Here is a 24,504-nt window from a genome sequence, read left to right on the forward strand (position 1 = left end):
GTCACTTTGCTGTGCAGCACAGATGGACACAACATTGTAAATCAACTATACTTCAATAAAAAAAAATGTACCATTTTGAGTGCACAGTTCTATGAGTTTTGACAGATGCATATGCTGATGTAACCACCACAATCAAGATATAGAAGAGCTCAGTCACTTCTAATTCCCCCCCCACCCCAGTGCCCCTCTGTAGCCAGCATCCTCCCTGACTCTCAGCCCCTGGCGACCACTGATAGGTTTTCTGCCCCAATGTTTTGTCTTTCCCAGAATGTCATAGAAATGGAATCATACCACGTGTAGCCTTGTTAACGTCTGTCTTCTTTCACTTAGCATAATGCATTTGAGATTCATCCATGTTGTTGTGTATATGTACATGGATTTTTTATGAACTCAGTTTAAGACTATAGACATTTGACATTTACACTGATCATCTGATCCTAAAAATCTAAATTGTAATAAAGTTTTAATCACTAAGGAGAATCTCAGAGGGGATTCTGCAAAGATGGCTGCTTACATGCATGGATATTCTCTTCCCTTCCCCATCTTCCAATCTGGAATAACACAACTAGCAAAGTACAACCAAAGATCACTTTCAAAAAGAAGGTCTTTGCCTGCCCCCATTCACCCTGCTGCATGTGGTCCTTAGAAAGCCTGACTACTCCACAGACTAATGTGAACCTGAAGGGGTGATGTGCATGGAAATGCAATGACACCAGTCCCGGTGGATGGGGGGACTGTGAGTTGTCCCCAAAGAGACCCAGAGACAGAGAGGTTTCTCCCATTTTCCAGCAGAGTGAACAGTTTTCCAGGTTTTTCACCACCACCTCACTAGAGCAAAAATAGCCAGTTGAGACACCAAAGCTATAACCTCTACAAATTCTAAGGGAATACCCACCCATCAATAGATTAATGAGAACCATTTAAGAGAGAGGTGCTTACCCTTGGCTGATATACTGGAACCACCTGGGGAGCCTTAAAAGCTACTGATGTCTGAATTCCACCCCCAGAAATTCTTCATTAATTGGTTTTACTGTGTCCCGGGCTTGGGGATTTTTAAAACGTCCTGGAGTAATTCTCATACGTGGCCAAGGGTGAGAACCACCAAATTAAGGAAATTTAGCAACCTGAGAGAGAAAACTAAATTTATCAAGAAGAACAGATGACTACTATCAAAATAGAGCTAATGGAAGAGACAGATGATCTTAAACAAAAAGCAAGTGAGAACTCCCAAGAACATTCAATTTAACACAGAACAAAAAATTTTTCGAGAACTTATTTCTGAAATTACAAGTTCAGTAGACCAACTGAGAAGAAGTAGTCTTTGTAGAGAACCAAATTACTCTTTTGGAAGGTCAAGTGGAAGAAGTATTTTATAAATGTGGAATTCATAAAGAATTAAGAAAAGAGACTTGGAGGACAGGCCAGGTTATGTGAATAGTAAAAGTTTACTAGAAGGGAAAACGGGAACAAATGAGGAAGTAATAAATAAGGAAATCATAAAAGAAAATCTCTCCAAGAAGAAAAGAGTTTTGAGTCTTCAGGTTAAAGGAGTGACAGAGGAGCCCCAAGTAAAATTAATCATAATATTTTAAAAAGCCCAAACCTCCCATATATATTTCCTGATGAAATTCCTGAATTCCAATTATGGAAAAGAAAATATCACATGCTTATAAAAAGAAATGACTGATTACTTCCAATGGAAAAAAATGGGCTGGCATCAGCCACCTTGCCTACAATACCGGAGGTAAGACTATGGGAAAATGTTTCAGGGTGACTGAATGAGGGCAGTATTCCAAGAATCCAACACCCAGACACAAAACCAATATATGAAGAGACGCAGAAATTTTTTCTATGGGAAAAAATGTGTAATTCCTCTATCAAACTATTCCAGACCATAGAAAAAGATGGAAAATGTACTAAACCCATTCAATGAAGCTACCTTAGCCATACTGGCAAAAACTTATGTAGGATGTACAAAAACAAAAACAGAAACAAAACAAAACGCTACTCTAGGTTAACTTTATTTATAAATATACAGGCAAAAAAATTATCAATGAAACATTCAAAGTTGAATCCATTGATATATTAAAAGGGTGATAAACCATGACTACAGAGGATTTATTCCAGGAATGTAAAGATGATTTAATTCCCAGATGAACACTTTTTTTTTTAGTGAATAAGTTAATGTCACATGGAATTTGGACAATGTAAGTCACAATCCCAACAGAATTTTTTGTAGCTATAAATGAGGTGATTCTAAAATATATAGAGAAAGGCAAAGGAACTAAAATGGCCAAGTCATTTTTAAAAAGAAGAATAAATTAGAGGAATCACACTGCCTGACTTTAAGACCTACTTTTAATAAAGCTATAGTAATTAAGAGAGTAGAACAAAACCACAGGCCAAAAATACACCCACACAAAAAAGGCGAACTGATTTTTAAGAGACTAAGAATAGCAAAATTGAAATGCAAAAGCAATTAAATGGAGGAAGGATAGTCTTCTCAAAAAAAACAGCAATCTAACACCCACACGCAAAAAAGAGGAATCCCCAACCTAAACCCACACCTTATACAAAAATTAACTCAAAATGGATCATAATTCTACGTGTAAAATGTAAAAGTATCAAACTTTTAGAGGAACTATGGAAGAAAATCTTCATGACCTGGGGTTAATCAAAGAGTTCATTGACATGGCCCCAAAAGATGAACCTTAAAAAAACAGTAATGAGAACTCTCAAAGATATTCAATTTAACATAATAATTCTTGAACTCTATTCACTAAATGATGATACATAATATACTTAGAGTAATTTTAAATGACTATCTTGATTTTATTATAGTGGCATACAAAATAAAATGCTTGTTAGTTGCTTTGGGGAAATACTTTTTCTTTTATCATTTTTGTACCCTCCTATTCAAACTATGCTTAGAACTTTTAAAAGGATTGAATGTGGAATTTTATACAATGCCTTTTTAGCATTTGCTAAATGTGATTTGCTATAATAATATTTTTTCTCCTTTACATTATTCATGTAATACATTATGTTAAAGATTCTAGAATAGGAAATGATTTTCCTATATCACTACGATTATTCAACATTGTTTTGGAGGTTTTTCCCTAATGCTTTAAGATAAAATACTCAGGACTAATATTAAAGAGATAAAAGTAATTTCACTTGAAGATTATATGCTTGCATACTTAGACACCCCTTCCCCCCCAAAAGAACTCTGCTAACAAAACTGCTAAAATTACTGAGGATTAAATAATGTGGTGATATAAAAGTAACTGGTGGAGCTTTTTTTTTTAACATGCTGGGTACAAACATGAAATGTTTTGATTTTTATTTAATTAATTTATTATATTAATTAATTATATTTATTTAATTATAGGCTTCAACAATAGTCTGTTGAAACTTCCTTTCCTCTGCCTTTCATTTGGGTAGAACCCACAGCTTTTTGGTCCCTTTCACCAACAAAATTATTAATCTGGTCTAGTTAAGTGTTAAAATTATACAGCAACAGATAACTGATCCATTTATGTATGCTCCTATACAATACTCAAAATATTCATTTTACATGACTATATTCCATATGATACTATTTATATACCTTTATATATATTATATATTATAATTATAATTATTATATTTAATTATTTATATTATAATTAATATAATATTTATATTATACTATATATAATATTATATTATATATTATATATTATATAAATAATATATATTTATATTATAATTACAATAATTATAATTATAATAATTATATATTATATATATTATATATTTATACATGTATTATTTATAATTTAATGAAATGTTCCCTAGTTTGGGTACATTGGGGCTATTTCCAATGCTTGGTTTTCAGAGACCATCTTTTTAGTATATAGCTTCATTTTTAGAGCTATTTCCTTGGGATAAATTCCCCAGTATGTATGTATATATGAACAGTTAAACATTTCTTTTTTTTTTGCAAACTCCTTTATAAGAAGGCTGTACCAATTTGTACTGCTATGAATTTAACAAATATTGGTTGAATCTTTCTCTCCTCCCACTCTGGGCAGATTATTACAGCTGTATCTTATCATCCTCTTTATCTAGTTCCTATTTGCTTTAAAAAGAAAAGGTAAATGCCCAGCGGTCAGCATGGATCATTATTGATCCTTGTTGATCCAATTATGTAATTCTTGCTCAGCAAATGTTTGGGTTAGGACCTGGCTAACAAATAGTCATAGGGGAAGGGGTCTGAATCTTTTGTTCCATCCTAGGTAGAGGGGCTTCTATGGCTGACAATACTTCTGGTTGAGCTTAACCACAGATTTTGTTGTTGGAGTGTTCCTTATGAATAAAGGAGTAGTACAAGGGGAAGGGGTTACAAGGGTACTTTTCAGTAATGAGGGAAGTATGAGAGTGACCCGCAAAAGACAAAAAAAGGACCCCAGGGGAGGTTCCAGTTTGGGGTAAATGGAGTAAGTACATTCCAGGTTGTTCTTAGCACTGGATGCAGCTACAACGTGCACCAGAAGGCATAGAGTAGCTGTTTGAGGACTGAAAAGGAAACAGTGGCAAGCAGATTAAGGAAGACTAGACTTCAAGTGCGATTGGACTGGCAATGATTTACCATTTTCTTTTCTTCCAGGGTTCTCTGGCCTGGATTCAATGCCACCTAAAACCTGGATGTGGGCATAGGCATAGACAAGACAGCTCCAGAAGGAGCCTCAAGTCCTGGCTTGTAGAGTGGAAAAAGGAGTCTCCTAACACTCAGAGAGAGCATGGAAACCATGGAAACCCTCCCCTCTTTGTTCTTTTTTCCATTCTCTCACAGTCCAGCTTCTAAAAGATCTGGTGCCAATAGAAAAATCACAGGGCCTATAGGAGCCCAGAGCTCTGAGGAAGAAAACTTTCCTCACCAATTGGAGAAGCTGTGATCCCAAGTGGGAGGGTGAACCTCCATTGTTTCTTTTCTCTCTGTCCTCCTGCTGCTTGACCCCAGAGAATGGTGCACTTGGGGGAAAGGTGTGGCAGAGCAGGATAAATAAAGAGCCAGGTTTCTGGCTGAAGGACCACAAAGGGGAAGCTCCAGGAAAACTTAGTACTCCAGGAAAGTACTAAGGAAGCCACAGCCAGGGCAGACGTCAGGAAAGCAACCACATACGTTGGTTATGATTCTTGAGCTTAGCCATAAAGCTGTACATGCATGGATCTGAAAATGAAAAGCATACCATAGACTTCAAGAACAGAACCGCTGGATAGACCACACCCAGATACCAGATGGGACTGGGTAAGCATATGCAGGACAGATGCAGACAGCAATGAAGGGATTTGAAAGTGTGACGGACATTGAAAACATAACTAAAGAGTCTGGTGAGAACTTGTGGCTTGAAAAGGTTGATTGCCTGGTTAAATAAGAATATCAACATTCTATATATGATTTTTAAGGATCCATAGTTCATAACATAAATATTCAAAATGTCCAGAATACAACCCCAAACTACTTGACATAGGAAGAACCAAGAAAATCACAAATCTTAGTGGAAAAGACAGTCAACAGATGACAATGCCAAGATGACAATGCCAAGATGACACAGAAGTTGGAATTATCTGATAAAGACTTTTAACAGCTATTATAAAAATGCTCCAACAAGTAGGTGTGAACACATTTGAAATAAATCAAAAGATAAGAAATCTCAGCAAAAAAACAGAAGCTATAAAGAAGAGCCAAATATAAAATTTATAACTGAAAAATACAATAACTAATTTTTTAAAAGTCACTGGATGGGCTCAATAGCAAAATGGAAGTGATAGAAGAAAGAATCAATGACCTTAAAGGTAGATCAATAGAAATTATAAAAACTGAACTACAAAGACAAAAAGATTGAAGAAAAAAAAAAAAAGAAGAGATCCTCAGGGATCTGTGAGAGAATATTAAGAAGTCTAACATTCATGTCATCTAGGTCTCAAAAGGAGAGTAAAAAGAAGGCAATGCAGAAGAAGATGTTTGAAGAAATAATGGCTGGAAATTTCCCAAATTTGATGTAGGACATAAACATACAGATTTAAGAAGATAGACAAACCTTAAACATTATAAGCCCAAAGAGTTCTATACACAGATACAACATAATCAAACTGCTGAAAACAAAAAAACAATCACAAAAGCAACCAGAGAAAAGTGACACATTCCTTATACAGGAACAATGGGTTTCACATCAAAAACCATAAACGCTAAAGGAAGGGATATATTTTTTAAGTGTTGCAAGAGAAGAACTGTCAACCCAGAATTCTATATGCAGTGAAAATATCCTTCTGAAATGAAGGTAAAATAAAGACATTCTCAAATGAAGAAAAACCAAGATAATTCATTTTCAGTAGGACTGCTCTTATAGAATTGCGAAAGAAATTTCTTCAGCTCAATATACAACTCTTCTCTTGAGTTTTAAAAATACATTTGGCAATTGAAAGTGAAAAGCAAAAATTATAACATCTTTCTCATGGGGTAGTCAATGTACATAGATGTAATACATAAGACAACTACATGATAAAGAAGAGTAGTCAGAGAGATCTATATAGCAGTAAGGATTTCTACATTTTACCCAAAGTGGTAAAATATTGATTCTTAGTGAACTATGAAAAATTAAGTATGTATATTGTAATCTCTAGAGCCACCTCTAAATTATCTAAGAAAACATATAGTCAAAATAGATAAATTAAAATGGAATATTTTAAAATGTTCAAATAACCCAAAAGAAGGCAAGAAATGAAGAACAGAGAAATGAAAAAAACAGAGGGAACAAAGAGAAAAAGATAATAAAATGAAAGCCCTAAATCCAAAATTCCAATAATGATATTGAATGTAAATGGTCTAAACACACAAGGTAAAAGTGAAAGATATTGTCAGAATAAATAGGAAAAACAAACAAACAAACATATGGCACAGCTATATGCTGCCTGAAAGAAACTCTCTTCAAATATAATGATATCCTTATAAATAAAAAGATGGAATAAGATATTGCATGCAAACATTAGTCAAAAGAAAGGTATAGAGGCTCTATTAACATAAAAACAAAGTAGACTATAGAGGAAAGCAATTATTAAGGATAAAGAAGGGCATAATATAGTGATAAAATGTTGATTCAAGAGGAAGACATAATAATCCTAAATGTGCACACACCAAAAAAATAAGCATCAAAATAGCTGTTAGCAAAAACTGAGAACAGAAAGAACAGTAGACAAATGCACAATTACAGTTGGAAACTCCAGGACTTCTCCCACAGTCACTGATAAAACTAGTAGAATGAAAATCACCAAAGATGTAGAAGAAATGAAAGACACCATTGAACAACTGGATCTAATAAATATTTATAAAACATTCCCACACACCATTTTTTTCCAGTGCACAAGGAACATTCATAAATGTACATCAAATCCTCGGTTATAAAGCAAACCTAACAAATGTAAAAAAGAGCTGAAATCATATAAAACTACTGTCATTCCAGGATGACTGCGGGCTTCCCAAAGGATATGCTCCCAGGAAGCACCACCAGAAGCTTCACATTCTAGCAAGGAGGGAGGGGAAGTGGGAAATAGACTTCACTATATAATCCAGCTAGTCATTAAACAAGTAAACAAGCAAATGACAATAGTGAGTCCCAGAGACAGGAGACCAATATCCAGAATTGCTACAATATGTTATCTAAAATGTCCAGTTTCCCAAAAAAATTATAAGTCAGGCAAAGGACAAGAAAGTATGACTCATACACCAGAAAACAAAAACAAAAACAGGCAACAGAAACTGCCTGAGAGAGAGTAGAAGTCAGATTTAACAGAAAACGACTTCAAATTAGCCATTATAAATATGTTCGAGAACTAAAGGAAGCTATGATTAAAGAAGTAAAGGAATATATGACGACAATGTTGCATTAAGTAGAAGATATCAATAGAGATAGAAATTATATAAAAGAACCAAATGGTAATTCTGGAACTGAAAGATGTAATAATTGAAAACTCACTAGAGAGGATTGAGGGTACATTTAAACTGGCAGAAGAAAGAATTAGTAAACTTGAAGATAGGTTGATAGAGATTATGCAATCCGAAGAACAGACAGAAAAAAGAATGAAGGGAAATGAACATCTCAGAGACGTGTGGAACATCATTAAGCACACCAGCATACACCTAATGGAATTACCAGAAGAAAAGGAGGTTGAGAAAGGAGTAGAAAAAATATTCGAAGAAATAATTTTGAAAAACTTCCCAAATTTATTGAAAAGCAATCTATACATTGAGGATGTTCAACAAACTCCAAGTATGATAAATACAAAGAGATCCACAAATAGACAAATCACAGTAAAAATGTTGAAATATAAAGACAAGGAGGAAATCTTGAAAGCAGCAAGAAAAAAAAGACTCATCACTTACAAGGGAACACCAGTAAGAAAAATAGTTGACTTCTCGTTAGAAACAACGGAAGTCAAAAGGCAGTGGGATAACATTTTCAAAGTGTTATCAAAGAAAAACTGTCCACTAGCATCCTAAGATAACAGAGCTCTGTTTCAAAAATAAAGACACTGTCAGATCAAAAACTGAGAAAATGTGTTGTTAGCAGATCTGCCTTACAAAAAACACTAACGAAGGTTCTTCAGGGTGAACACAAGGGACCACAGCACATTTTATTCAAACAAACAAAAAGCACCAGTACAGATTAATATGTTATTGTAAAAGATAATATAACTGAACAAATTAAAGAAGACCTAAATAAATGGAAAGAAATCCGTGTTCATGGATGGAAAGATTTAATATTGTTGAGATGGCAATATTTCCCAAAGTAATCTACACGTTCAATGCCATCCCTAACAAAATTCCAAGGAGTGTTTTTGCAGAAATGAAAAATCTTATGCTAAAAGTCATATGGAATTGCAAGGGACCCAGAAGAGCCAAAACAATCCAAAAAGAAAAATAAATTTTGAGCACTCTCACTTTCTGATTTAAAAACTTACTGTAATCAAAGCAGTGTATGGTAGTGGCATAAGGGTGGACATATTAATCAATGGGACAGAATTAAGAGTCCAGAAATACACTCATATATCTATGGCCAATTGATGTTCAACAAGAATGCTATGACCATTGATTGGGGAAAAAAACAGTCTCCAAAAAAATGGTTCTGGGCCAACTGGATATCCATATGCAAAAGAATAAAGTTGGACTCTTCATGTGCACTTCATGTACACAATAAAGTGTGCACTCTTTCATGTGCACATCACACATGAAAGTTAATTCAAAATGGATTAAAGACCTAAGTTTAAGAGTTAAAACTATAAAATTCTTAGAACAGAACATGGGGGCAAATCTGCATGACCTTAGATTTGGCAATGATTTCTTAAATATCATGCCAAAAGCACAGGCAACAAAAGAAAAGATAGATAAATTGGACTTCATCAAAATTTAAAACTTTTGTACAGCAAAGGTCATTTTCAAGAGACTGAAAAGGTAACCCACAGAATGGGAGAAAATATTTTCAATTCATATATCTGATGAGGGACTTGTATCCAGAATATATAAAGAATGCTTACAACTCAACAACAAAAGGAGAAACAACCTAATTTTAAAAATAAGCAAAGAACTTGAACAGACATTTCTCCAAGGAAGACATAGAAATGGTCAGTAAGTGCATGAAAATATACTCAACATCATTAGTCATTAGGAAAATGCACACCAAAACCACAATGAGCTACCACTTCACACTCACTTACAGTGGCTATAATCGAAGAGTCAAATAATGACAAGTATTGATGAGAAGGTGGAGACTTGTAACCCTCATTCACTGCTGATGGGAATGTAAAATTGTGCAGCCACTTCGAAAAACATTCTGGCAGTTCCTCAAAGGATTAAAAATAGAGTTACCGGGCTTCCCTGGTGGCGCAGTGGTTGGGAATCTGCCTGCCAATGCAGGGGACACGGGTTCGAGCCCTGGTTTGGGAAGATCCCACATGCCGCGGAGCGACTAAGCCCGTGAGCCACAACTACTGAGCCTGCGCGTCTGGAGCCTGTGCTCTGCAACAAGAGAGGCCGCGACAGTGAGAGGCCCGCGCACCGCGATGAAGAGTGGCCCCCGCTTGCCACAACTAGAGAAAGCCCACGCACAGAAACGAAGACCCAACACAGCCAAAAATAAAAATATAAATAAATAAATTAAAAAAAAAAAAATAGAGTTACCATATGACCCAACAATCTCACTCCTAAGTATATATCCAAGAGAACTGAAAACATTTATCCACACAAACACTTGTACACAAACGTTCACAGCAGCATTATTCACAATTGCAGAAATCTGGATACAACCCAGATGTCAATCAATCAAGGAACAGATAAATAAAATGTAGTGTATCTATACCATGGAATATAATTTGGTCATAAAATAGAATGAAGTAGCGATACAGTCTGCAACATGGATGAACCTTGAACACTGTCCTCTAAGTGAAAGAAAATATCACATTTTCTATGATTCCATATATATGAAACGTCCAGAATAGGCAAATCTATGGAATACAAAGTAGATTGTTGGTTGCTAAGGCTGGGAGGTGAGAAGGGAGGAAACAGAGGGGATGGGAGGCCATAGATTAAGAGATCATGGATACAAGATTTTTTTTGAGGTGATAAAATGTTCTAAAATTGTGGTTGCAAGTATCTGCAAATATACTAAAACCTATTTGTATGCTTTGAATGGGTGAATTGTATGGCGTGTGAATTACACCTCAATAAAGCTGTTTTTTTAAATTGCCGATGATATCAAATGCTGGCAGGGATGTGGAACATCATTACAAGGAGAAACAGAATGGTTCAGCCACTCTGGAAAACACTGGCAGTTTCTTACGAAGTTAAACATGTACCCAGTTAAACATAACCCATCTTTCGGTATTTACCTTAGAGAAATAAACATTTTATGTTCACTTAAAAAGCTGTACACAAATGTTTATAGCAGTTCTATTCATAACCCCCCAAACTTGAAGCAATTCAATTCAGTGGGGGACTAGATAAACAAACAGGCACATTTATACAATGGAACACTACTCATTAGTAAAAAGAAAAAAATAATGAACTATTGATACTTGCATTAACTTGGATAGACCTCAGGACCATTATGTTGAGTGAAAGAAGCCCGTCTTAAAGGGTTATTTAACGTAAGATGCCATTTATTTGACGTTCTCAAAAATGCAAAATTAGTGATGCAGAACAAATCAGTGGTTGCCAGGGGTTAGGTCGAAAAGAAGAATGAGACTATAAAAGGGTAGCATGAGGGCGTTTTAAGGGGTGATGGAACCATTTTTTATCCTGATCGTGGCAGTAGTTACAAGAATCTATAAACATGTTGAAATTCATAGAATTGCGTGCCCCCAAAAGTTCATATTACTGTATGTTAATTTAAAAATTAAAACCAAAACAAATTTAAAAATCAATACATAAAAGCAAAATAAAATTACAAAAAAAAAAGGACCCAGGAGAGAAAGGGAAGGGATGAGAATTTGCCTAACAGCTCCAAGGCCAGCAATGCACTGGGAAAGCAAAGGAAGCTTCTAAGTAGGATGTACACAGACCACACAGGTGTGCCTAACAGGAGATGTGAAAGGTGCTGCCCAGCAGCCACATGACAGCCTATGTGATGGACGAGATGCAGGATAAAAGGCTGGACGTCATCCAGTAAGGTCACGTGACCGGAAGTTGGAAGGAAAAGTGGAGCCATGATTACAGCTGCATTCTCAGTAGCGTTCCACTACAGCTGACAGGTAGGAGGGGGTCTGGACCCTGTTCATGGTTCTCTCTCCGGCACCTGCAGCATGTCAGGGAGAGAACAGAAGGAACCCTCATGTGTGTAACAGACAGAGTGAAAAGGCAGCAGAAAGTGAACAAAAACAAGAGCTACTCAGCCTCTGTGACCCCAGACACCCCCTCCCATAAGAAGCCCCTCCACCAGGGCCCTGCCAGCCCCCTGAGAACTGGCCCAAAGACTGAGTCTTGGGCTGGTTTGTTACTCAGCGACAGCTAACAGATACATGTGGGGAAGTGTCGGGGCTCTCGAGAGGAGAGGGCGTGGACTCGCCTTCCAGCACATCTGCTCTCTTCTGAGAGAGAAGGGAGTAGGTACAAAAGGGACTCCGGCTCCTAACTCTGGCATCTTTCACTCGCCTTGCAGCCCCCCATGTTTTCCTGACGGTGTTTAGTCACAAATGGGTATATGGGACCAGCTTTCCCCACCCTGCTTCCCCAGCAAACATTTTCACATGTTTAGTTTTACAGAGGAAACAGTCACAGAGCTGGAATTTGCTTAGGAGGGGTCAACGTGCTTATGAGGGATCAATACTGTAAAGGAAAGCAGAGGAAGTAGGATTGGGCAGAAGAGCAGTCAAACCGTGAGGCAGGCCTATCTGGCGGGGAGTTCTGGAATGAATGGTGTCTTCCGAGCTGCCCCAGGTCTGGCTGAAATGGCCAGCCCTCCACTCCCCACCTAGTTCTGTCACTGGACACCAGACATAGGTGATCCCTGAGGGTGTGACCCAGGGGAGCTGACAGCTGAGGGCAGCCTGCTGACCGCCTTCCCCATGGATGGGAAGCAAGTCCTCCCCAGAGGGGGACCTGGGCACATGCCCCTGTGTCCACCACGGATACAATCAGAGTTCAGTGGTCATGATGGGTGCTTGATCATATCTTGTACCCAAGCCCTGAAAACGCACATGGTAGCAAATCAACTAACACGTGCATGTCTCACTCAACCGCAACCCCTGCTGATGGGGGCTTAGTCTCATCCACCCGGAGAAACAACTGTGTAGAAGACGGGGTCGGGGGGAACTGAAGTGAACCCGTAGTGTACAGCCCAGCAGCCGGGCTGCTGAGTCTCGAGTTAGGAACCAGTAGCATTCCCCACCCCCCGCCCATCTCACACAGCAGAAAACCCAACTAACTTGAATCACCAAGTCATGGGCTTGGTGTGTAGACAAGGATTTGAATCCAGACTTCTTGGACAGAAAAACCAAAGCTTTTAAACTGGCCTGAACTTTCTAAACCTCTCCCCACATCATGAGGCAGGACCAGAGCCCCAGAAGGGCCTCAGAGCCCAGCAAGGGGCGAAGCAGTCACCAGGGATGAGAGACACACTGAAGGCGGGTGGGTGTCAGGGGAGGGGGGGACCCACCTGCAGGTGGAAACGCTGCTCCTCAAGTGGCCAAAGCCGGCACAGAAACGCAGTCAACCCCCTCCTTTGTGAAAGGAAAGTTACATTTGGAAACGTGACACTCTAACATTGTAAACAGGGGATTTTGACAGGCTTGTGCTGGGTAACTTCCCAAGGCAGTGTCTATGGGCTTCAAAAAAAAAAAAAAAGCCCTCCAATTAGAAGAATTAGCCAGTATGACTTGCTCAAGAGCTTTTAACTCACCTGTATTAATGCATCTCTAACAGTGACAGGAGACGATGTCTAGGACTTTGTGTGGCACAGTAACTGAGTTAGAACTAGCATGGGGGCCATCTTCTCAGGATGATGCCCTCGGTTTGCCTCCGCGTTGCCCCCCACCTCTGACATTTGTGGGGCTCGGTGACACCCATGGGATGCTCTTCCCTAGATGACCTCTCACCTTTGCAACACTCCGCCCGCTGTCCTTTGGGTGGAGTTCGCAGAAACCCTCGGAAGTGGACATGCCTAGCAGGGGATTAGTCTCCAGAGAACTACAGAGGCTCAGAAGTGGCAGGTATGGACTTCCGGGTCCGGAACGCAGGGCACCGATGCAGCCTTGGTGCTACGACAATGTCACTTAGTCACACGCTTGGACCCCGTTCCTCCTGGTGGGGGCGAGGAAGCCTAATCTACCCCAAATAACAGAATCAACTCAGTCATTGCAGATTTCGTCTGGATTTTCCCTTGCCTTCCTTTTCCCGGGGGAGCTCAGATAAAACCGGGGAGGCGGGCACACCAGCATCAAGGAGGGGGCAGGAGCTCTCCAGACCGTAAGCGGCATCTGCCCAGCCTGGGGTCTACAGAGCTGCCCGGCCCCACCTGGTTCTCGGCCACGGCTGCGTTCCCAGCAGGCTTGGGTTGGTGGTCCACATGCCCCGTGTCCTCACCACTGAGGACACCGTCAGATCTGCCTGCATCTCAGGGGCCCGGAAAGGTCCCAGGGGACTTGGAGGGACACCTGACAACTCTTCCCTGTTTCTACCTGGCCCTGCAGAGCCTGGCCGGTGCACAAAGGGGCTGTCCCACCTGGGCAGCCCGTTCAGGTCTCCCCTGCCCTTGGAGCCCAACCTCCTCATGGGGCTTCACGAGCACATGTAGAAGCTCAGAGCTGAGCACTGACGCCTAATGCCCTCTGCACGCCAGCCACCGCCGTCCTTCCCTGCGGGGTGAGTGCGTGTGTGTGTGTGTGTGTGTGCACGCGTGTGCCAGGAAGGGGCACACCCTCTTGACCCCCAAAGCCCATATCCGTCCTCAGACACACCTTCTCCATCTCCAGCGGGGCTCCTCAGCTCATGAAGTCCTTGTCAGGAACAAAACGCTGTTTCTGCAGCCCTTTGCCAACCCCTGAGCTAAGTTCTCTCCACGTGACAGTTCCTTTAGCGCTCACAACAAAATGTGTGCTCACAGGGTGTCCGTGTCACGGTCGAGGAGACCAGGTCACAGGGAGCCGCCGGAGCCTCCGCAGACCCTACAGCTGCCGAGTCTGGAGGCTGATTCGGGCCCGGCTGCTTTCAGGCCTTGTTAACGGCCGTGCCGTTAACTCTGCTGCTTCACGAGACACGGCCCCTCAGCCCAAGCCCCCTCTCGGCCGGTGGGTGACTGCGATGGGCCCCTCCCTCAGGCCAAGGCCCAGCTCTCCCAGGAGCCCGAGAGCTGGCGGTTGGCGGGCAGATGGGGAGGACAAAGCCCAGCCCCCAGGCTTTCATCCAGCCCAGGCCGCTGGCCCTCTGCCCACCCCCGCGTCCGCCACCCCCAGGGGTGCACCTCCAGCTCAGGGCCAGTGTCCCAGGTGCCGCCGAGGACAGTGGCCACACAAGCAGACGAGCCCTCTTGGAGGGCCCGGAAGCAGGCCGCTGGCCCTGGGTGTCTGGACTGGTCCTGGGGACACCAGAGCAGGGGCTGCTTTTGTCCCAGTTCTGGGGAGGGGGCCCATGTGCCAGCCGCTGCTGGGAGCCCGACAAGGGGCAGCCTGGATCTTGCCGTGCAGCCCAGGGTGCCGAAGGGCGCCCCGTCTCTCAGGAGGCGTTTTGCAAACTCCACTGCCCACATGTCAGGGAATAGGCCTGTTGCCCCGGCAGTTAATTCGCTAACCCAAATCTGACATCCATCCCTGAAGGTGGTGGGCTCAAAGCCTGGGCAGGAGGAGTATGGAGTGGGGGGTCGAGAGGCTCCCCTAAAATACAGTGGGGCCGCGACAAAGAGCCCTCTGAGCCCAGAGATTTCCATCTGAAACCCGGGACGTCCCAGACAAGCTGTGTGCATTTGGGCAAATGCAGCCACCCTTTCACATGAATGAGGCTTGTGAAGGTCACGTGTGCTCTGGGCAGCTTCCTGCAAGGACCGGGGACTTCTAGGTCATTCTCCTCCCTCCTCCCCTCCCTCCCCCTCAATTAGGCCTCAGTTAGGAGGGAAAAACAGAGACGGGTGATGTGTCTCAGGGATTCGGGTCCAGGCAAGTCAGAGATAAGCTGGAAGCAGGACCCTGGGAAGCTCCAAAGGACCCCTAAGTCAAGTCTGTGCCTCACGGTGGAAAATATTATTCAGCTGAGACTTTAAATAGCTGTTGCATCTGGGGTTGGAAGGGCCTGCGAAAGAGGCGCCGGGCCCCCAGGAGCGGGGCTGAGAAGGGTGCTGAGTCACCCACGGGCTCTCGGCATCACAGCGTCCTAGGAGGCCCCTCAGGAGCCCCCGGTTTTGCTCAGGGCTTCCTGAGAATTCAGAGCCGTGTCCAGCCTGTCACGTGCCCTCAGCCGTGGGCAGGTTATAAGCAAGCTTTATGCCGCCTCAACATCCTAAAAAGTCAGTTCTCAAACTCAGGGTTCTTCGGGATCGCCTGGAATGCTGTCAGACCACGGACTGCCAGGTGTCACCCCTGAATCCTGACTCAGAGGGCCTGGCTGGGGCCTAAGAATTCACATTTCTCACAAGCTCCTAATAGATCCTGCTGCTGCTGCTAGAAGCAGCCCCGTTGAATTCCAAAACGTTCCCGGACAAAGCCCGAAGGCATGGGCTGCTAAAGCAGATCACATCTGTGCCCCTTGCATGGGGAGCTTTCAGAAATGCAGACTCTCAGCCCTGCCCCCATCCCCAGAGCTGTCAAATCCGAATCTGTACTTGAAAATCCCCAGGTGATTCACGCGCATTTTGAAGTTTGAGAAGCACTGATCGCGAGTTTGTCCCCAGGGACCACATCACCAGCTCCCCAAATCCAGAGAAACCTGGTAAGCACGGGTGCTCCTGTTTTGTATAAACATCACCCGGGAAGCTGTGTGTGTACCTTTAGAACTCCCAAGGAAAGCCCCAGTTTGCCCTCTCCCCATCCAGTGACCTGGCTGAACCCGCCAACCGGAGACCATCATGTCCCCCATGCCTGGATGGAGTTATAACCACCTCCTAACCGGAGCCCCGTGCAGTGATCTGGAACATGGGCTAGTGCACACTAGAATCATCCAGGTAGCTTTACAATCTCTCTGCTGCCCAGGCCACACCCAGGATTACATCAGAAGCTCTGGGGGTGGGGCTCAGGTGTTGGGACTTTAAATTTGCCACCTGATTCCAGTTGGAACCAGGAAGCCCCACGGTCCCCTTCGTCATTCTCTCTCCTGACCGACCCCCTCCCCCATCCCGACCCTCCTTCATCTCTGCCATTAATTTGGACGCTGGATTCTCCTAATGGAAAGATACTGTGGGCTTCCTGCCAGAGGCAACGGTATTCTGCACACAAAGCAAATCTAGTTATCTTTGCTGAGTTTGCAAAACTGCAAGAGGGCTACAACGCTCACATTGTTTTAGCCTTGTCTAATTTTTCAGCAAAACACTCATAAGTTCAAGCAGCTGCTGTCAGAGCATGGCTGTGATAGCAACAGAGGCGGCCAGGCCGGTGACATCCAGGGGACTGAGGCCAGAACAAATTTCCCTCGTGCCAGCCCCTATTTCAGTGGTGGCATTCCTGCAAGCATCCTGGCTGTCAGTGCAAAAACTCACTTTCATGTTGCCTCTTGCATTCTTCTAGAAGTCACTAAGGAGAAAGATTTGAAGGGAATTGTTCGGTTTCAACACAGATTTTACTGCAAATGTCCTTGGATCTTGCCAACAATTTTGTGCAGTGAGCAAAGCACATCTTATGATTCCCATCTGTTGTGAGCTGAATGGTGGCTTCAAAGATACGTCCGATTCCTAATCCCTGGAACCTGCAGATACGACCTTACGTGGCAAATGGTGGGATTAAATGAAGGATCTTGAAAGGAGTGGCTTTTTCTGGATTATCCTGAGCTTCCCCCGAGTTCTGCCAGCTCGGAGGCCACCCGCCCTCCCGGGCTGAACAAGGGGGTTTCGGGAGTGAGGGGTGGCCTTGCTTTAGGACCTGACACCCTCTCTTCCCCTCAGAGGAAGGAGAGGCCAGGACAGGGGGTCAGACCCCAGGGGGTGTTGGGGTCCTCAGCGTGGGAGCCAGCTGCTTCCCTGTGGCTGTTCTGCGCCATATCCTGACTTGAGTTACGCCAATTAGTCGGTGGTGAGAACAGGAAACCTGCCAGCTCGCATATGTTCTCCCCAGCCTCTCTCTCCCTCGCTCAGCAGGCCATGGGCCGGACGGAGCTCCAAGACCCAGAGCCACGTGGCAGTCACTCCCCCAGACCTGGAGGCCCAGGGTCAGGAGGGCCCACCTCCCAGCCCTTCCACCCGAATCCCCGGCACCATCAGGATGGGTGGTCCCACTCCTCAGTCCTCTGCGGGCTGTGCCACCACACCACTTAACGACCGAGAGCCAGTGGGATGGTCTAGAAAGATGGTGACAGTGTCTCTTCATGTGAGAAATGCCCAAAGGTGTCTCTGTGTTGTCTGCAGTGCAGTGACATCGCAGAGGTCAGAGTTCACTGCCCAAATTGCCAAACACAGTGAATCACCTCTCAACCTTTTGTTTGTAAATTTAAAAGACCTGGCAGGTGCTACAAAAGGCCACAACCAGCAAGCTCAGGGTCTGGGAAGCCATCGGGGTGGTAAAATTAGTGAAGACAAGATTCTGAAGGGGAGTTATTCTCCACTCCTGGTGGAAGCGATGCCGGGTTTGGGGGGGAGAGATTTTTCACCCCAATTCTTCCATTGTCTGGTACTAAAATAAGTTTTATCGTGCTTCTTCCACTCCTCGGTTTGTCCAGCTATGTAATGGGTACAGTCATTGTGAGGAAACTTCTGGAGGTAGGGTCTGTTGGTGGCTGGTTTCTTCAGCCCCGTCTCAGCTCTGGGCAGAAGGTACAGAAGACGTAGAATTCTGGGTCTCTGCCCTTGAGGCTTGGAATATGGTTCCAAGAAGTACCTGTTCAAAAGAAGCAGAGACTTAAAGTGTCTGTAATGATGTTCTTTTAAACTTATTTTATTGAAGTACAGTTGATTTACAATGTTGTGTTAATTTCTGCTGTACAGCAAAGTGATTCAGCTATACATACATATGTACATACTTTTTCATATTCTTTTCCATTATGGTTTATCACAGTATATTGAATATAGTTCCCTGTGCTATAGAGTAGGACCTTGTTGTTTATCCATCCTATATAAAATACTTTGCATTTGCTAATCCCAAACTCCCACTCCATCCTTCCCTCACTCCTCTCCCCTTTGGCAACCCCAAGTCTGTTCTCTATGTCTGAGTCAGTTTCTGTTTTGTTAATAAGTTCATTTGTGTCATATTTTAGATTCCACATATAACTGATATCATATGATATTTGTCTTTCTCTGTCTGGCTGACTTCACTTAGTATGATAATCTCTAGGTCCATCCATATTGCTGCAAATGGTATCATTTCATTCTTTTTTATGGCTGAGTAGTATTCTATTGTATATACATACCACATCTTCTTTATCCATTCATCTTGTAATGATGTTTTTACGTGAGCATCAGAGTCCCCTGGAGGGCTTGTGGAAGCAGGTTGCTGGGCCGATCCCAGGGTTCCTGATGCAGAGGGTCTGGGGAAGACGGAGTCTAACACACGCCCACATGGTGCTGGATGCCACCGGCCCGAAGACCACACTTGGAGAAGCACTGGAGAGCAGAGCTCGGAGTGGAAAGAGCTGGACTTAGCCAGAACACTGGGGAACTTGGCCGCCTTCCTCACTGCTTCATTGGCATAAACTCAGGGCCACGCGGCAGGTGGGGGATTCCCGGGAGTGACTCTCGTGGTCCCCGCACAGTGTTGCTTCTCCATAGTGATGGGGCCATGTTATTTGATTTCCAGTCCATCATGAACTGACACTTTTGTAAAATACAACATCACAAGCGTGGATGCTGCAGCAATGTTGAAATGCCGTCAACATTTCTAACTGCTCATCTTGTCACCAACTGGGACCAGTGAGTTCATGGCCTGACACTGGCCTGTGGGCCACTTGGAGGGGCCACCTAACAACCTCGCCAACCCAAAGAGGTCTTCACGTGCCCACCCCGGCACCGGCTGAGTGGACGTTTCCTCTGGAAGGAGGAAGTACCCTCAGAAGAAGGTGTGGACCCACTGGAGGAGGACCAGGGGAGACTGCATCATTGTGTCCACTCACACCAAGGCCGGGAGTGGAGGGCAGGCAGACCCCACCTCTGCATCCCCCAGGCCCGCCCTTGGGGCTTCGTCCTCCGCAGTTAAGATAGAGGGTTCTGGAGGCTGCTGAGGAGGAGCCCTAACGAGACCCCCTCAAAAGGAGCTAAAGCCCTGTGGCTACATCCTCTCTGTCCAGCTCCCGCCCCGCACCCTCGAGCTGGGCCCGTGTCCCAGAGAAGGGTCAGGCCTTACTGGCCAGGAGCTGCTGCCCCCAAGGGCCCCTGTGACCGCAAACTCTGCCTGGGACCCCAGCGCTCCTCTTCCTGGGCCACCGCGGACACTGACCAATCCCTCAGCCCAGGGAACCGAGGGCCCAATCCGGGCGTCCTTGGCAACGACATGTGAGCCATGGCCCCGGGAGACCCACAGGAGCCTGAGTCACCATGGAGACGCCACGGGAGGCCAGCTGTGACCCTGAGTACCTTGCAGGGAGCTCCCTGAAGCCACGGGGCCCTCACTGACCGTCGCTCTTAGCAGCTGGGCTGTGACTGGATGGTGGAGAGAGCGTGGAGAGGGAGGACGGCAGGCAGAACCGGCCGAGGAGCAGGAGGCAACGCTCCTCCAGAGAGCAGGGCAGCCGTGCCCATTTTCCTCTGATTTTCCCTGAGCATATGTCCAAACAACCAGCCTCCACCTCCTGCCTTTCACTGGCCTGGACAACGCTGTGCCCTTCACTTTGGCCTCCCCTGGCGTCCAGTGTTTCCCCAGTGTTCTCCGGATCCCTATTTAATTGCTAGGCACATAGGGTCCTAAGTGTGAACCAACACAGGTCCCCCCTCTGGGGGCACTTAGGGTCCTGGGGCTGTACCTGTCAGCTACTGCTGCACAAGGAATCACCCCAGGCTCAGAGGCTCACAAACCACAGCCATCTGGCTTAAAAACACCAGCTCTTCCCTGGTGGCGCAGTGGTTGAGAATCTGCCTGCCAATGCAGGGTACACGGGTTCGAGCCCTGGTCTGGGAAGATCCCACATGCCGCGGAGCAACTAAGCCCGTGAGCCACAACTACTGAGACTGCGCGTCTGGAGCCTGTGCTCCGCAACAAGAGAGGCTGCGATAGTGAGAGGCCCACGCAGCGCGATGAAGAGTGACCCCCGCTTGCCGCAACTAGAGAAAGCCCTCGCACAGAAACCAAGACCCAACACAGCCATAAATAAATAAACAAATAAAATTTTTTTAAAAATTAAAAAAAAAAAAAACACCAGCTCATGATGCTGTGGGTGAGGAACTGAGGCAGGGTCCGTGGGGCAGCTCGTCTCTGCTCCAGGTGGCGCTGGCTGAGCCGCTGGCCTGGGCTGAGGACGGAGATTGTCCTGCTGGTGTCCAAGCTCTCGGCTGCAGCCTCCTCACAGGAGGCTGGATCCGGAGGGAGAGCAAAAGCACAGCTCCAACAGTGACTGAGGCCTGGGGCCCATTTCCGAGGTTCCACTTTAACTGGCCAGGGGCACAGCCCCAGCGTCGGGAAGTTCAGCCTCTCCAGGAGATTCTCTGGCGAGTGGCCAAGGCTGAGAACCAGGCTCTGGCCCCTCGGACCCCCAGTGCGGTTCACAGGCCAGCAGTGAAAGTACCCCTGGGGGTTGTTGGAAACACAGAGCCTCAGGCCCCTCACAGCAAGGGGGGCACTTCGACGTAAGTGGAACCACGACTGTCATTAAACGATGGGGGATCCAGCTGGGAGGAGCCACGTGGGAGCCGTGGCTGGAGCTCTGTGTGTGAGCCTCGGTCTCTCTAACCTTGTGCTCCAGACGGCAGTTCCCCAGGTGACCCCACGGAAAGGTGTTCCCAATACAGCAGAGAGCCGTCAGGAGAAACAAACAGAAATAGCCACGTTCATTAGAAGTACAGGCAGAGGAGTGGGCAGAAGGAGGCCAACCATTTGCGCTGGGGAGGGGACACAGGTGACGAGGTCATTTGAAGGGAATTCTAGCTGCCTCCTGCATCTCTGTCTCTGTTTGTAAAGCAGAGCGGGCGGGCTCCAGATGCCTGAGCATCTAGTCCTGCTTCTGAGGATTTCTGCAGAAAAAGCACACTCCCCTGCGGATGGGAGCCTGCTGGAGTCTCCCCTCGCCCTCACCCCAAACCCAGCTCACCCCAGAGTCCAGCCCTAGTGTCTCTGCTGCACGCCCAGCCCCTGCCCGAGGGCAGCTCTCCCACACCGCTCTCCTGCCCACGGAGATTCCCTCCCGGTCTCCCTGTCTCCCCCACCCCAATCCAGCTGACACACAGCAGCCCGAGTCGTCTCCCGAGAAGCAAGCCCTTGGTGATGTCACCATGTCACAAGTCCACACTGGAGCAGAGTGACACTTGGCCTCCTTGGGGTGGCACGTGAGGCCGGCCACACCCTGCTCTCCCTGCCGCCCAACCTGCCCCTGGCACTGCCACTCTCGGCAGATGCTTCAGTTCCAACAGGGGACAGTGGTGTGGCATTTGTGTCCCTAGGTCCAGCTTAGGTGGCACTTTGCCTAGAAGCATCTCTGACACAGGGGCATCTCGGCAGTGCCCCCCACCCTCCCAGACAGCTTCCATCAAAGCCCTGTGTCCGCCTTAGAACGACCCTGCCCCATGTGGATGCCACGGGCCACGTGCGACTGAGGAACACTTGAAATCAACTAGTCCCGGCTGAGATGTGCTGTCAGGGGTAAAATGTACACCACAACTTGTGCAAAGAAAGAATGTAAAATAGCTTATCAAAAATCTTTATGTTGGTTACATGTGGAGATAATATTTTGGATCTATTGGGTTAAATAAAATATTTTATTGACATTAATCTCACCTGTTTCTTTTTACTGCTTTTAATGTGGACAGCAGATAACTTCAAACTACTCCTGCGCTTCACTTTATTTCCGCTGGAATGCACTGGTCTAATGGATTTTCCTCCCCCAGCTCCTCTTTACTAGTCGTAACCTGAGGCTAACTATTTAACTTCTCAGACACTCAAGCCCCTTCTCTATAAAATGTAGGCATTATTATTCCTGTCTTTTAAGGTCACAGTGAGAAAGAGAAATTGTGCATCCAGCGTATTATAAGATCTCTATCAGATTAACATTAATTGTTATATAGAATTAACAGTTACAATGACCTTGGTGGTCTCGGGGTCATATTCACTTAAGGTACTGGAGTCTCACACAGGGCGTGACACACAGTAGGTGCTCCACGTGTGGAGTAAAACGGGAAAGGAGGGCATGAGTCGTGGACTAGAGGTTGACTCACTTGCAAAAGCCCCAGTTCTGGTAGGCGCCCCATCAGGGCAGGCCTGCCTCCCTCCCTCCTCCTTGGGGGTCTACGTCCAGATCCATCCCCCTCTGGCACCCATCTGTCTGACCAGCGCACCTGCAGCCTCCAAATCTCCTTCCATCGAGTTCCCAGCCTGTTCCAGAAACCCTGACCCTGGCCGATGCTTCCAGAGAAGCGCTCCCCCCACGGGTTCTGCAGGGAGCCGCCTCCCCAGGAGCTGTGACTCATTCTCCCAGTTTCTATTGTGGTCGAGGGCAAGTGACCAAACAGATTATTTTTTCCAGCTCTTTCTGGGCCCTTTTGAGAAACGTCCTGGTCTCCAAACCTGAATTTCTAAACCAGCAGCAAATCATTCTGGATAAATGTGAGTCAGTTTGATCCCTGGGGCAGAAAAGCCCAGAGTTTGTCTGTGGAAACTTCAGTGCCACTGTTGTGACACTCTTGTGTGTGCAGCAGACGTGGGTACCGGCCTCTGTGCTACTACAGCCGTGCCTTTGGAGAAATCCTGCCTTTGCCCTGCAGATGCCCTTGGGATTGGCTTTGACTGAGTTTGCAACATGGCACCGACGCTCCATCGAGGTCTCCCCCTGCCCCCCGGCAAGGGTCGCAGGATTCCAGGTCAGGCTGATACTCGGGCACGGCCCAGTCCACACTCTACAGCCACACCTTCTGGACAACGTGGGTCCTGAAGCCCTCTTTCTGGGAGTCTGGACATCAGCGTTGTTGGTGGAGAATGAGAGTCAGAGGTTGGAAAGGTTGGTGGACATGGCAATCAGGAAGCAGGGTGCATCCCCTCGGGGCCGACAGTGGCCTCCACCAGGCACAGAGTGAGGATTCAGGACCACATCTCAGGGCCACTGGGGGCCGTAGGAGCCACTAGCCTGACCACCTACTCTATTTGCGAGAACACTGGAGGCCAGAGTCGGGGAGAGACCCGTCCAAAGGTAACCCCACAGGGCTGGTCTCTGGACTTCTGACCGGGCCCTACCAGGGCTGCTTGTAACAGGCGTGTGTCAGGACTTGGATGAGAAGCATTCTCAGCCCCGGCTCCCGTTGATCAGCACGTGGCTGAGGGTAAACGGGGCCACAGCCTAAGATACGTCACACCACCTAAGATACGTCATCAGAGACGCGCTGATCCGACTAAACCTTCCTGAGCCGGTCACCGCCGGCAGCACCCAGGCTCCTCCCCGGTGGGACGCCCTGAGGACCGGGAGGAACGCATCTCTGAATCGTCCACCTGAGACGTGGGGGAGGGGCACACCCCCCCACCCTGTCCCCCAGCGGTCAAGGGTGGACCCAGGCGTGTTCGCACCAGGAGAGCTGAGCGGCTGAACCTGATACCACTGAGGGGAGGCGTGGCCAGACCGCCCCCGACCGGAGCTCGCGGTGGGAGCGAAGGGTGTGAGACACATACTGTGTGACTCTGCTTACATGACATGCCCAGAAGAGGCAGTTCGGG

Source organism: Balaenoptera musculus, chromosome 15 (assembly GCF_009873245.2).
Source record: "Balaenoptera musculus isolate JJ_BM4_2016_0621 chromosome 15, mBalMus1.pri.v3, whole genome shotgun sequence".
Lineage (NCBI taxonomy): Eukaryota > Metazoa > Chordata > Mammalia > Artiodactyla > Balaenopteridae > Balaenoptera > Balaenoptera musculus.